The 15,825-nt window shown below is 51.2% G+C and overlaps 1 protein-coding gene across 1 annotated transcript in view; it reads right to left on the reverse strand.

The window, feature by feature from the left end:
* The window catches only part of FRMD4B (FERM domain containing 4B), a 336,244-nt gene that overhangs the window by 227,550 nt on the left and 92,869 nt on the right, over positions 1-15,825 (reverse strand). The window lies entirely within an intron of this gene.

Here is a 15,825-nt window from a genome sequence, read left to right on the forward strand (position 1 = left end):
CACCCGCTCCCACTGGACAAGAAGGGGCAGAACAGGTGTGTGCACCTGCTCCCACTGGACAAGAAGGGGCAGAACAGGTGTGTGCACCCGCTCCCACTGGACAAGAAGGGGCAGAACAGGTGTGTGCACCTGCTCCCACTGGACAAAAGGGGCAGAACAGGTGTGTGCATCTGCTCCCACTGGACAAGAAGGGGCAGAACAGGTGTGTGCACCTGCTCCCACTGGACAAAAGGGGCAGAACAGGTGTGTGCATCTGCTCCCACTGGACAAGAAGGGGCAGAACAGGTGTGTGCACCTGCTCCCACTGGACAAGAAGGGGCAGAACAGGTGTGTGCACCTGCTCCCACTGGACAAAAGGGGAAGAACAGGTGTGTGCATCTGCTCCCACTGGACAAGAAGGGGCAGAACAGGTGTGTGCACCTGCTCCCACTGGACAAAAGGGGCAGAACAGGTGTGTGCATCTGCTCCCACTGGACAAGAAGGGGCAGAACAGGTGTGTGCACCTGCTCCCACTGGACAAGAAGGGGCAGAACAGGTGTGTGCACCTGCTCCCACTGGACAAGAAGGGGCAGAACAGGTGTGTGCACCTGCTCCCACTGGACAAGAAGGGGCAGAGCAGCAGACATGTGGGCACCTGCTCCCTGCCCCATCCCATTTGGCCCTCAATGTTCCCTAGATGAGGCTGGGGAGATGAGGCGGAAGATGGTGGAGGAGGCACAAAGAACTCAGGACGACTGGGGCGCGGCCCGTTGCCCGCTCGCTCCTTACTGATGCCACAGGACAAGCCCATTTTTCTAACAGAAACCAGGTGTTCAATGAGCTCAGCTACAGTGAGAGCTGGTGCAGGTCAGGAGTTTTGTTGTCAGGTGGTAGGCAATATTTTTCATCATCCTTTTAGGAGGAAAGTAACTCTTAAAGCTACTAAGAGGCTAATTTTATGTTAGGTATTTTAAATTAAACACTAAAATGTTAACAAAATTAAATTTAAATACTGAAATCTAATGCTAATCAAGTGTAGTCATGGAGGTGGGTAGTGGTTTGGGTAGTACTAAATCAGAATGAAGACCTCTCACACCCAGTCATCCTTTGTATTCCCACGACTTATAGATAAAGCGCTGGGCTTAGAAGGAATATAGTAGAGGCATGTTGTAGTCCAAGCCTCAGCTTTACAGGTAAGATAGAGGCTCAGAAAGAGACTAAGTGACCCACAGAAGGTTGCACAGGGAAGATGGGCCCTGCGATGACTCAGCAGGTTTTCTGCTTCTTTGACCCACCTCTCCACAACTGTCGTCTGGTTCCTGAGGGGTTAAGCCTTGTACGACACACCGCGTCCACATCATGTGTAAACAACTAGCTAGTCCTTTGCTTTCTTAGCTGTGTTAACCAACACTGCACAGCTGATGCCAGCTGAGACCACACGGGAGAAACACAAGCAAACATAGCTCCCGGTTGCCCAGGAAAGCCACCAGCTACTGGGCGCCCAGCCTGAGCCAGTGTCTGAGCGCAGCACTACAGAGCCGCTAGCGCTCCTGGAAAACCAACACATGTAGGTATCGTCGCATCCCGAAGATGAGGAAACTGAGTCGGGGAAACACGATGCCTTATCGAAGGTTACACACAGCTAGTGAGTTATCCGATCCCACCACCCCTGCACACCGGCTCCCTGCTGTGAGGGGCAGCCAATAACACAGGAGTGTGCGTCTCTGAAAACCCAGAGCCCAGGACCAGAAACAGAACGGAGAGTACTTGGAAGGAGACTAAAGAAAGGAAGAGAGCGAAGAGCATTATGGGAACATATTCTACAATGATTCTGATACATCACAAGATCTTTGAAAATGCTATATATGCAAATGCAATTAGAGCTTCACCCATAACATTCTGTGGAAGATACTTGTGATATTAGGTACCTGAGGATGAGCAACGAAGTTCAAGGTCTCACTGAGTTAGGGTGAGTTATGATCACCCACTGTATTAGTTTGCTCAGCTACCACATAACTTACCACAGACTCTGGCTTAAGAGACACTGATTTTCTCACAGTCTGGAGGCTGGGAGTTCGAGATAAGGTGCGGGTGGGCTCATTTCCCTGGGCCTCTCTCCTGGGCTTGCAGACGGCTGCCCTCCTCTGCCCCTTCACAGGGTCTTTTCTCCGAGCGTGCACATCCCTGGAGGCTCTTTTTGTGTCCACATGTCCTCTTCCGATAAGGACACCAGTCAGATTGGACCAGGGCCCACACTAAGAGCCTCCTTTTGGCATCATCACCCTTTCAAAGACCCTGTCTCGCTATAGTCACATTCTGAGGTACCAGAGGTTAGGACTCCAACACAGGAATTTTGGGAGAACACAATTCCTCCCAGAACACCCACCTCATAACTGGTTTTGGTGCCACAGGAAATCCCAGCCCATGCCACCACCTTCAGTGTCCCCAGGAAGGTGAAAGCCCCTACTACCTGAATTCAGGAAACCAGGTCTCTACGATAAGTTTTAGGTTTTTTTGGGGTTTTTTTTTTAAAGGAGGGAAGGGCCAAAATTAAATAAACTTTTTCACTAGTCTAAACCAGGGGTCAGTAAACTGCCTGTAAGTCAAATACAGCCTGCTGCTTGTTTTTGTAAGTAACGTTTTATTGGCACAGGGCGATAAAGTATTTATAATCAAGCCTTCAAAGAGATAGTTTTCCAACTTCTGATTTAAACTGTCAATCAGGGTTCTTTTATTGTAGGATTTCTTAGGGTCTTGAAAACATACATTTTCAAACTTCAAGGGGAAGACATATAGTAAAATTGCATCTTACGTGGGAAGGAGTTTCTAAAGGCAGCTCAAACGGAAACTGTGTGTGGTCAAAATTAACTCTGATATCCCCTCGGGAAAGTGCCTGGTGCAGCCCACCACCGCAGCATCATCCACGGCCACTTTCCCTCCACAGTGACAACTGACGTTTTCTTTGAGCAATTCTATGAAACAACTGGCCTTATGGGCCACGCACATAAAAAGACACATAGATGCCCTAGCTGGTTTGGCTCAGTGGATAGAGTGTCGACTGCAGACTCCAGGGTCCCGGGTTTGATTCCAGTTAAGGGCACATGCCCGGGTTGCAGGCTCTATCCCCAGTGGGGGGCGTGCAGGAGGCAGTCAATCAATGATTCTCTTTCATCATTGATGTTTCTATCTCTCTCCCTCTCCCTTCCTCTCTGAAATCAATAAAAATATATAAAAAATAAAAAATAAATAAAAAGACATGTATGTTAAAAATAACAGAGTCACTCTGGGCATGGTAAGATGCTTGAAGAAATGGAGATAAAGCAGGGAATGGGAGATTCAGGGAAGCATCGCACACTCGCTTCTTGAATTCACTGAAGTTAAATTTGCTCTTGAGAACATGGTGGCCAGCAGGACCAGGGTGAGGGAGAGAATGTGAGTGAGGAGGTGAGTGCGAGGGCGAGTGTGCGGACATGCGTGTGTGCATGTGCATGTGCGCGTGTGTGGGTGTGTGTCAGATCGTGCACGGGAGTCTCAGGGGCGGGAGGTTTGGGCTCTCCTGACCCGGGGCTGCAGCTGCTCCCCCACACGGCTCCAGCTTGGAGACCCACCATCGGGAAAGTCTTACAAGGTCCTCGGGAGAGACTGCAGGAGCGGCAGCAGCTAGGCGCCCGGCCTCACCACCACCTGGACTCGCACTGCTGGGCCCAAACTCACGCGCACCCTTGGCCTAGATCCTGCACGGTCCCAGGACACATCCCAGACCCCGTGCACCCTCCGAGGACACCGCCCTCCGAGGGCACCCGGCCTGGACACGCGTGGCTGCCACTGACTCAGCAGGAGTCACCCATCACCACCGCCACTGAGCTGCCACCGCCGCCCCAGAGCCCAGCTGCTGGCTCCATGCCAGGCTCAGGGCAGGACCCACGCTGAAGGCCGGGAGGTGGGCGTGGCCTCCCCTGCTCTGGACCTACTAGAACCCAGGACCTGAGGAGACTGAAGAGGCTGCGGATCTGTGGGAACTCATGCTGGTGAGCAGAAAATGGACTGGGCAGTAGGACCAGGAAAGAGGATCAGCCCTGCTCACCTGAACACAGGGGAGGTGCCCTCTTTCCTGGCAGAACAGCTGCTTCTGACCCGACCAGCAGTGACTGAGGTAAGGGAGACAGCCCAGGGCAAGAAATCTGTGTCCCTGCAGGTGACAGCGAAGAGGTGCCAGCAAGCCAGGCAGGGCGGAGGCATTGGGAGGAGAGGAAGTGCCCAGCCTCTCCTCCTACTGTCACCACCCCCAACACTAGTCTGACCAAACCATCCCAGCCAAGACCAGGATACCCCCGCAGAGCCCATCTCCGTGGGGGAAGGGAGAACAGCTCAGAACAGAAATTCAAGGTGTGAGACTCAAAGCAGGCCCTGCCCGCTGGAATACTAGGGGCTTCAACTATTGGGCCTTAATCAGGCTGCCCAGGGCCAGAAAGGGACAGTGACTCACAGTGACCTGCACCAGAGAAGCTCCCAGGAGGCCCAGGATAGATACCAAGGGACCAGATTCAACATCAGAGCAAAATCCAGCGAGCTCCACAAATAGCAGACCCTCAGGTACCTAATATCAAAAGTATGTGTGAGAGGATTTTGTTTTTGTTGTTTGTTTTTTTCCCCTTTTTTCTTTCTTCTCTTTTTTCTTACATATCTCTAATTTCTCTTTCCTTTGATTCTATTTTTGTCTTTTTATTGTTATTATTAATTTTTCTCATTTTATTTTATTTTTCTCTTCTCCTCTCTTTTCTTCTTCTGCTTAACTTTTCCTATCTATATCTTAACACATTCACTGTTGCTGCATTTTAAATTCATTATTATTATTTCATTTATTTTCTGTTTACTTTTCTTTTTCATTTCCATACTAGTTCTTTTAACTTCCTTCTTGTTCCCATATTGCCATTTTTCTCCCTCTTCTTCTTTCTCCATCTTTCTTTATATTCCCTCTAAGTCTTTGGTGTCATGTCTTTTAGTATTCTTTTTATTTTTTCTTTGATTTGCTTTCTCTTCTTTTTTCCTTCATAGTCTTTCCTGTTGTTGCTTTGCATAGCTTGATTTTCATAGTGTTTTTGGTTCAGTACTATTATACCTTGTTCTGTTCAGCCAGCACCTGCATCATAGCTGGCATGAAGAGGTTAGGGTTAAGCCTCATTGTCAGCAAGTCGAAGGGGAGATCCCTCGCATGAAAAGGACATCAATAGTCAAGTCCCAGTTACAACAGGAGAGCCCAAATAATGCACACAGGGGGCATTCCTAGAGCATCCAGCTCAGGAGATCAAGGAGACTGCACCACTGGACCCTGCTAGACACCTCTACATAAGGCCACCCCACAAAGACTGGGAGACATAACAATTCTATCTAATACATGAAACCAAATACAAAGAGATAGCTAAAATGGGGAGACAAAGAAACACCCCATGAGAAAAAGAGGAGTCTCCAGAAAAAGAACTAAATGAAATGGAGGCAAGCAACCTATCAGACATAGAATTCATAGCAATGGTTATAAATATGGTTAAGAAACTTAATGCAAATTAGAACAGCACAAGAAAGGAAATGGAAACCATGAACAAGAACCAGACCAAAATGAATATCTGACATCAAGAACATACTGGAAGGAATTAAAAGTAGATTGGATGAAGCAGAGGATAGAAATAAATACCCAATTAGAGTAGCAAATAGAAAAAAGAATTAAAAAGCAAGAGGATAATTTAAGGGAGCTATGAGATAACACTAAAAGTAACAGCATCCACATCATAGGAATTCCCACAAGAAAGGGAAGAATGGGAGTAAGGAACAGAGAACCTGTTTGAAGAAATAATGACAAAAAACTTCTCCAAGAAAAAAGTCACACAAGTTCAGGAGGCACAGAAAGTAACAATCAAGATGAACTCAAAGTACCCACACCTAGACACCTAATAATTAATATGGCAAACGTTAAAGACAAAGGAAGAATCTTAAAGGCAGCAAGAGAGAGACAGAAAGTTACCTACAAAGGAGTACTCTTTAGAATGTTAGCTGACTTCTAAATAGAAACACTTCAGGCCAGAAGGGAATGGCATGAAGTATTCAAAGTAATGAAAAGCAAAGAACTGAATCCAAGACTACCATTTCCAGCAAAGCTGTCATTTGAAATTGATGGTGAAATAAGAAGCTTTCCAGAAAAGAAAAGGTTCAAGTAGTACATTACCACCAAACCAGCAATTCAAGAAATGTTAAAGGGACTGCTTTAATAAGAAGAAAAGGAGAGAGAGATGATCTTGGCATAGAGAAAATTAAAATGGCAATAAATAAGTATCTATCAATAATAACCTTAAATGTAAATGGATGAAGTGCTCCAATCAAAAGACATAAGGTGACTGAATGGATAAGAAAACATGACCCATATATATGCTGTCTACAAGAGACTCACCTCAGAGCAAAAGAACTGAGAGTGAAGAAATGGAAAAAAATATACCATATAAATGGAAAGGAAAAAAAAGCTGGGGTAGGAATACTCATACTGACAAAATAGATTTCAAAACAAAGGCCATAACAAGAGACAAAGAAAGCCACTACATAATATTAAAGGGAATGAGTCAATAAGAAAATATAACCTTTGTAAACATATATGCACCTCATACAGGAGAACCTGAATATATATAAAAAACTTCTAGAGGACTTTAAGGGAGAGATAGACAACAATAGAGTCATAGTAGGGGACTTTCATACCCCATTGACATCACTGAAGAGATTTTCCAGACAAAAAAATCAACAAGGAACAGAGGCTTTAAATGACATACTAGATCACATGGTTCTAACCGATATTTACAGAACATTTCACCCCAAAGCAACAGAATATATATTCTTCTCAAGTGCACATGGAACATTCTCAAAGACAGACCACATGTTAGGGCACAAAACAAGTCTATACAAATTCAAGAAGATTGATATCATACCAAGCATCTTCTCAGATCACAATGGCATGAAGTTAGAAATCAACTACAATAAAAAAAATCACACCTCAAAAACACTCAAATACATGGGGGCTAAATAGCATGTTATTAAACAATGAATGGGTTACCAATGAGATCAAGCAAGAAAATAAAAACTTCCTGGAAAGAAATGAAAATGAACACACAATCACTCAAAACCTATGGGATGCAGCAAAAGCAGTCCTGAGAGGGAAGTTCATAGCATTACAGGCCTACCTTAAGAAACAAGAACAAGCACTAATAAATTAGTTAACCCTACAACTAAATAAATTGGAAAGAAAACAGCAAGAAAAGCCTAGAGGAAGTAGAAGGAAGGAAATAGTAAAGATCAGAGTGGAAATAAATGACATAGAGACTGAAAAAAAAATACAAAAGAGCAATGAATCCAAGAGTTGCTTCTTTGAAAAGATAGAAAATATTGATGAACCCTTAGCCAGATTCATAAAAAACAAACAAACAAACAAACAAACAAAAAACAAAGAGAGAGGACCCAAATAAATAAAATCAAAAGTGAAAGAGACAATATAACAACAGACACCACAGAAATACAAAGAATTGTAAGCAAATATTATAAACAAGTATATGACAACAAACTAGACAACCTTGGCAAAATGGACAAGTTCCTAGAAACATACAATTTTCTAAAACTCAATTAGGAAGATCAGAAACCCTGAATAGGCCAATAACAACTGAGGAAATTGAAGCAGTTATTAAAACACTCCCAGCAAACGAAAGTCTTGGACCAGGTGGATTTGCAGGATAATTATATCAAACATTCAAAGAAGAACTAACAACTATCCTCTTCAAACTATTCAAAAAATTTCAAGAAGAAGGAACACTTTCAAGCTCTTTTTACAAAGCCAGCATTATCCTAACTCCAAAACCAGATAAAGACACTACAAAGAAAGAAACTACAGGTCAATATCCCTAGTGAACACAGATGCTAAAATCCTCAACAAAATATTAGCAAATCAGATCCAGCAATATATTAAAAATATCATACACCATAATCAAGTTGGTTTTATTCCAGTGATGTAAGGCTGGTACAATATTTGCAAATCAATAAATATGATACATCACAAAAACAAATGAAAGATAAAAATAACATGACCCTATAAATAGGTACAGAAAAAGCAATTGACAAAACCCAACACCCTGTTTTGATAAAAACTCTCAGCAAAGTGGGATCATACCTCAACATAATAAAGGTCATATATGACAAATCTACAGCTAACATCATACTCAATGGGCAAAAACTAAAAGAGTTTCCCTTAAGAACAAGACAAGAATGTCCCCTTTCACTACTCTTATTCAATATAGTAATGGAACTCTTAGCCATGGCAATCAGACATGAAGAAGAAACAAAGGAGGAAGTAAAGCTGTCATTATTCGCAGATGACATAATATTGTACATAGAAAACCCTACAGACTCCACCAGGAAACTACTAGACTTAATAAATAAATAAATTCAGCAAGGTAACAGGATACAAAATCAACACCCAGAAATCGATGGCACTTTTATGCACCAATAATGAACTCTCAGAAAGAGAAACTAAAAAAACAATCCAATTTACCATTACAACAAAAAAATAAGCTACTTAGGAATAAACTCTACCAAGGAGGTAAAAGACCTATACTTGAAAAATATAGGACATTTTAAAAAGAAATAGAAAAAGATACAAAAAAATGGAAGAGTATACCATGTTTGTAGATTAGAATAATTAAAATCATTAAAATGTCCACACTACCCAAAGAAATCTATAGATTCAATGGAATCCCGATTAAAATACCAATGACATACTTCACAGAACTAGAACAAATACTCCAAAAAATTTATATGGAACCATAAAATATCCTGAATAGCTGCAGCAATCTTGAGAAAGAAGAATAAAGTTGGAAGGATCACAATACCAGATATCAAACTATATTACAAAGCAACTAGTACCGGCACAAGAATAGGCATATAGACCAATGGAATAGAACAGAGACCCCAGAAATTGACCAATACCATTATGGTCAATTAATATTTGACAAGGAGACAAGACATACAATGGAGTAAAGATAGTCTCTTCAACAAATTGTGTTAGGAAAACTGGATAGACTCATGGAAAAAGATGAAACTAGACCACCAACTTACACCATATACAAGAATAAACACAAAATGGATAAAAGACTTAAATGTAAGACGTGAAACCATAAAAGTCCTAGAAGAAACCATAGGCACCAAAATCTCAGACATCTCTCGTAGCAGTATGTTTAACAATACATCTCCTAGGACAATGGAAATTAAGGAAAAATTAAACAAATGAGGTTTACATAAAAATACAAAGCTTCTGCCTAGCAAAAGAAACCACTATCGAAATGAAAAGGGAGAGAAACCAAGATGGCGACATAGGTTAAACACCTAACCTACAGCCTGGCACAACAATTTCAAAAATACAACTAAAAGTCAAAACGGACATCATCCAGAACCACAGGAAAGCTGGCTGACTGAAATGCCCACAACTAGAAGAAAAGAGAAAACCTCAAGGAAAATCAGAGAAGCTGTAAAAGCCTGAGGTATGGAGACACGGGCAGAGACACGAGCCCGCGCGCGTGCGGGGAGAACGGAGCCGGAGAGGAAGGGGCGGCTGACAGCCTGGCTGGCGTTCTCTGGCGGGAAGGAGATAAAAGCGCCAGATTGTGCTGAACTCCAGCTCCGACTGCACTGAACCCCAGTTCCAGGCGAAACCCTGGGAAGCCGGGCTCATGCTGGGGGAGTCTGGGCTGTGGGGCGGAGGCACAGAGGAGTTGCAACGGAGCCACGCACAGGAATGTGCGCAGAGGAGGGACTGTTGCCTGTGCTGCTGGATTGCCCTAGCGGGAAGGAGACAAAAGCTCCGGACCGTGCTGAACCCCAGTTCCAACTGCACGGAACCCCAGTTCTGGGAAAGACCCGGGGAAGCCAGGCTCATACTGGGGAAAACTGGGCTGTAAGGCAGAAATGCAGAGAAGCGGCGAAAGGCAGAGCACCGGAGGTGCACACGGGATGGTGCGCAGAGGATGGTCTGTTGACCGTGCCGCTGGATTGCCCTGGTGGGAAGGAGACAAAAGCGCCAGACTGTGGTGAGCCCCAGTTCCGACTACACGGAAACCCAGTTCCGAGCGAGAATCTGGGAATCCAGATTCATTGGGGGAGAGACTAGACTGTTTGGCAGCGCGCGAAACTCCAGGGCGCTTTTCTCTCAGAGGTGTTTGCTGGGAGTACAGAGGGACACTGAGACACAGGAACCTCATAGGGCGGGGCTGACGGGAAGCCAAGGCTGTAGGCTCCACCCTGTAACTCCGCCCCATCCAAGCTGAGCACAGAGGCTTTTACAATTTTGCAAGTCTAGTTGAATGGGGCTGTCTCCCGGCATAGACACAGCTGACCCTCACAGCCAATTGGACTGGAGGTCACATCCTCCCAGTGTACCAACAGCAATCAAGGCTTAACAACACCAAGACTTTGCACTCAGCCCACAAAGGGTGGTATCAAGAGCGACCACCTAGGGAGATTGGGGAAGCTGAGTGATAGGGAGGCAGCCAAAAGGGGAAGACACCGAAACAGGTCACGAATATAAGGGATGCTGTAATTCCTGCTGAGTGGCCTCAGGCAGTAGCTGACTTACACTCCATTGGAGACCCAGAAACGAGGGCATCTAGTGGTCGGTGTGAGATGACACCAGATTTCAACCACTCGCATAAGGGACACATTCAAGAGGCAGACTCAGTGAGCGCCAAAGCCTTGCTGCACCAAGACCCGGCCCATAAACGTGTCGCCCGCACAGCAACTCTTCCTTTATAGACACAGAGGGTCCGCACAGCCAATTGGCCTGGAGGACAATTCCTCCCAGTGACACCAACAACAATCAAGACTTAACTATACAAAGGAGGACCAAGATGGAGGCATAGGGCAGAAGCCTGATTGTTGCCTACCACAACAATTTTGAGACTACGACGGGAGAGCAGAGCAGACACCATCCAGAACCACTGGAGGGCTGACTGAGCAGATGCTCTACAACTAGAATAAAAGAGAGGGGTACGCGGGATGAAGCTGATGCCGGTGACCCAAAGACCACACTTTAAGAACTACGGCTCAGGCGACACAATGGCGGCCTGCAACATGCTCGGCGCAGTTCCCCCGGCGGTCTCCGGCTGAGGGGAAGGCTCCACTCGCTGCCGAGCACGGACAGACGAGCCCCTGGGAGACATGGGGTGGGAGACTCCGCGCTTGCTGACCTCCGAGTCCTTCAAGAATCTCAACGCCCCGGAAGCGGCCAGGTGCGCATGCTCGGCGACCGGCCACTGCTGCAGACCCAAGGGCCGACGCAGCCAACCCGGACCAGCCCACCGCCGCGCACCGGGCACACCGGAGCTTCGCCGAGCCCGCCGCCCAACGAGTTCTGCGGCGGCTGCCCTGGAGCTCTGAGAAAATGGCCGAAGGAATTCCTGAGAGGGAATTGACCAACAGGAATTGGGATCAAGAAGACGAAACCCCGCTGGGTCCCGGATCCGGGTGAAGCCGTGCGCCCCTGGGTCTGGGTGAGGCTGGGAACTGGGTCCGGGTGAGGCTGGGTCCCGGGTCCAGGTGGGGCCGCCCCCCTGGGTCCAGGTGAGGCTATGCGCCCCTAGGTCCAGGTGAGGCTGGTACCTGGGTCCGGGTGGGGCCGTGCTACCCTGGACCCAGGTGAGGCCACGCGACCCTGGGTCTGGGAGAGGCCACGCGAACCTGGGTCCGGGTGAGGCCACATGCCCCTGGGTCCGGGTGAAGCTGTATCCTGGGTCCGGGTGAGGCTGTATGCCCCTGGATCTGGGAGAGGCTGTGTCCCGGGTCCGGGTGAGGCCTCGCGCACTTGGGTCCGGGTGAGGCCACGCGCCCCAGGGTCTGGGAGAGGCCACGCGCCCCTGGGCCTGGGTGAGGCCACACGCCCCTGGGTCCAGGTGAGGCCACACGCCCCTGGGTCCGGGTGAGGCCATGCGCCCCTGGGTCCGGGGGAAGCTGGATCCCGGGTCCGGGTGAGGCCGTGTGCCCCTGGATCTGGGTGAGGCTGGGTCCCGGGTCCAGGCGAGGCCATGGGTCCCTGGATCCGGGTGAGGCCACGCGACCCTGGGTCTGGGAGTGGCCACGCGCCCCTGGGTCCGGGTGAGGCCACGTGCCCCTGAGTCCGGGGGAAGCTAGATCCCGGGTCCGGGCAAGGCCGTGTGCCCCTGGATCCGGGTGAGGCTGGGTCCCGGGCCCGGGAGAGGCCACGCGCCCCTGGGTCTGGGTGAGGCCAAGCGCCCCTGGGTCCGGGTGAAGCTGAATCCTGGGTCTGGGTGAGGCCGTGTGCCCCTGGATCCGGGTGAGGCTGGGTCCCGGGTCCGGGTGAGGCCGTGGGCCCCTGGATCCGGGTGAGGCCACGCGACCCTGGGTCTGGGCGAGGCCGTGTGCCCCCGGATCCGGGTGAGGCTGGGTCCCGGATCCGGGTGAGGCCGTGGGCCCCTGGATCCGGGTGAGGCTGGGTCCCAGGCCTGGGAGAGGCCACGCGCCCCTGGGTCCGGGTGAGGCCATGCGCCCCTGGGTCCAGGTGAAGCTGAATCCTGGGTCTGGGCGAGGCCGTGTGCCCCCGGATCCGGGTGAGGCTGGGTCCCGGATCCGGGTGAGGCCGTGGGCCCCTGGATCCGGGTGAGGCCACGCGACCCTGGGTCTGGGAGAGGCCACGCGCCCCTGGGTCCGGGTGTGGCCCCGCGCCCCTGGGTCCGGGGGAAGCTAGATCCCGGGTCCGGGCGAGGCCGTGTGCCCCTGGATCCGGGTGAGGCTGGGTCCCAGGCCCGGGAGAGGCCACGCGCCCCTGGGTCCGGGTGAGGCCATGCGCCCCTGGGTCCAGGTGAAGCTGAATCCTGGGTCTGGGCGAGGCCGTGTGCCCCTGGATACGGGTGAGGCTGGGTCCTAGGCCCGGGAGAGGCCACGCGCCCCTGGGTGCGGGTGAGGCCATGCGCCCCTGGGTCCAGGTGAAGCTGAATCCTGGGTCTGGGCGAGGCCGTGTGCCCCTGGATCCGGGTGAGGCTGGGTCCCGGGTCCAGGCGAGGCCATGGGTCCCTGGATCCGGGTGAGGCCACGCGACCCTGAGTCTGGGAGTGGCCACGCGCCCCTGGGTCGGGTGAGGCCACGTGCCCCTGAGTCCGGGGGAAGCTAGATCCCGGGTCCGGGCGAGGCCGTGTGCCCCTGGATCCGGGTGAGGCTGGGTCCCGGGCCCGGGAGAGGCCACGCGCCCCTGGGTCCGGGTGAGGCCAAGCGCCCCTGGGTCCGGGTGAAGCTGAATCCTGGGTCTGGGCGAGGCCGTGTGCCCCTGGATCCGGGTGAGGCTGGGTCCCGGGTCCGGGTGAGGCCGTGGGCCCCTGGATCCGGGTGAGGCCACTCGACCCTGGGTCTGGGCGAGGCCGTGTGCCCCCGGATCCGGGTGAGGCTGGGTCCCGGATCCGGGTGAGGCCGTGGGCCCCTGGATCCGGGTGAGGCTGGGTCCCAGGCCTGGGAGAGGCCACGCGCCCCTGGGCCTGGGTGAGGCCACACCCCCTGGGTCCAGGTGAGGCCACACGCCCCTGGGTCCGGGTGAGGCCATGCGCCCCTGGGTCCGGGGGAAGCTGGATCCCGGGTCCGGGTGAGGCCGTGTGCCCCTGGATCTGGGTGAGGCTGGGTCCCGGGTCCAGGCGAGGCCATGGGTCCCTGGATCCGGGTGAGGCCACGCGACCCTGGGTCTGGGAGTGGCCACGCGCCCCTGGGTCCGGGTGAGGCCACGTGCCCCTGAGTCCGGGGGAAGCTAGATCCCGGGTCCGGGCGAGGCTGTGTGCCCCTGGATCCGGGTGAGGCTGGGTCCCAGGCCCGGGAGAGGCCACGCGCCCCTGGGTCTGGGTGAGGCCAAGCGCCCCTGGGTCCGGGTGAAGCTGAATCCTGGGTCTGGGCGAGGCCGTGTGCCCCTGGATCCGGGTGAGGCTGGGTCCCGGGTCCGGGTGAGGCTGGGTCCCGGATCCGGGTGAGGCCGTGGGCCCCTGGATCCGGGTGAGGCTTGGTCCCAGGCCTGGGAGAGGCCACGCGCCCCTGGGTCCGGGTGAGGCCATGCGCCCCTGGGTCCAGGTGAAGCTGAATCCTGGGTCTGGGCGAGGCCGTGTGCCCCCGGATCCGGGTGAGGCTGGGTCCCGGATCCGGGTGAGGCCGTGGGCCCCTGGATCCGGGTGAGGCCACGCGACCCTGGGTCTGGGAGAGGCCACGCGCCCCTGGGTCCGGGTGTGGCCACGCGCCCCTGGGTCCGGGGGAAGCTAGATCCCGGGTCCGGGCGAGGCCGTGTGCCCCTGGATCCGGGTGAGGCTGGGTCCCAGGCCCGGGAGAGGCCACGCGCCCCTGGGTCCGGGTGAGGCCATGCGCCCCTGGGTCCAGGTGAAGCTGAATCCTGGGTCTGGGCGAGGCCGTGTGCCCCTGGATCCGGGTGAGGCTGGGTCCTAGGCCCGGGAGAGGCCACGCGCCCCTGGGTCCGGGTGAGGCCATGCGCCCCTGGGTCCAGGTGAAGCTGAATCCTGGGTCTGGGCGAGGCCGTGTCCCGGTCCCGGGAGAGGCCACGCGCCCCTTGGTCCGGGTGAGGCCATGCGCCCCTGGGTCCGGGTGAAGCTGAATCCCGGGTCTGGGTGAGGCCATGTGCCCCTGGATCCGGGTGAAGCTGGGTCCTGGGTCTGGGTGAAGCCACGCGCCCCTGGGTCCAGGTGTGGCCGCGCACCCCCTGGGTCCGGGTGAGGCCACATGCCCCTGGGTCTGCGTGAAGCCGTGCCCCTGGGTCCAGCCGAGACCAAACCAGAGGGAGTCGGACCTGCATTACCTCCATTTGTCCACCATCCAGAGCTGAGGGGTCCGTGCCGACATGTACTCATAAGGAACTGGTGGACATTGATATTGGGTCTCAAAAGAACTGTTGGTCCAAAAAGAAACTCACTACAGACTGATTCATTTGCCTGTCAGCATAACTATTATTGCTCGTCTCACATTCAGTTCTTATAAGTATATCTCTAGTGACACATGATTTCGCTCATCTAGGGGAAATGATGAACAACATAGACTGATGAACAACAACAGACCCAGAAACAAGGAGGCATCGATCGGACTATTGGGCCTCAGATGGAGGATAGGGGAGGGTGGGGGGAGGGGGGAGAGATCAACCAAAGGTCTTGTGTGCATGCATATGAGCCTAACCAATGGTTAAGTTCAACAGGGGGTTGGGGCATCCGTGGGGAGGGGTGTGGGATGGGAATGGGGGGATGAGGACAAATATGTGACACCTTAATCAATAAAGAAATTTAAAAAAAAATAAAAAAATAAAAAATAAAGAAAAGAAAAAAAAATGAAAAGGGAACCCACTGTATGGGAGAACATATTTGCCAATGATACATCTGATTAGGGGTTAATTTCCAAAATATATAAAGTACTCACACAACTCAACAAAAAGAAGACAAACAATCCACTTAAAAATGGTCAGAGGACCTGAATTGACACTTCCCCAAAGAGGGCATACAAATGGCCAAGAGACATATGAATAAATGCTCAAAGTTACTGATCATCAGAGAGATGCAAATTAAAACCACAATGAGATATCACTTCATACCTGTCAGAATGGCTAGTATCAACAAATCAACAAATGACAAGTGCTGGCGAGGATGTGGAGAAAAGGGAACTCTGGTGGGACTGCAGACTGGTGCCGCCATTATGGAAAACAGTATGGAGTTTCCTCAAAAAATTAAGAATGGAACTGCCATTTGACCCAGCAATCCCACTTCTGGGAATATATCCTAATAATCCTGAAAC

This window comes from Cnephaeus nilssonii, assembly GCF_951640355.1.
Source record: "Cnephaeus nilssonii genome assembly, chromosome: 17".
NCBI lineage: Eukaryota > Metazoa > Chordata > Mammalia > Chiroptera > Vespertilionidae > Cnephaeus > Cnephaeus nilssonii.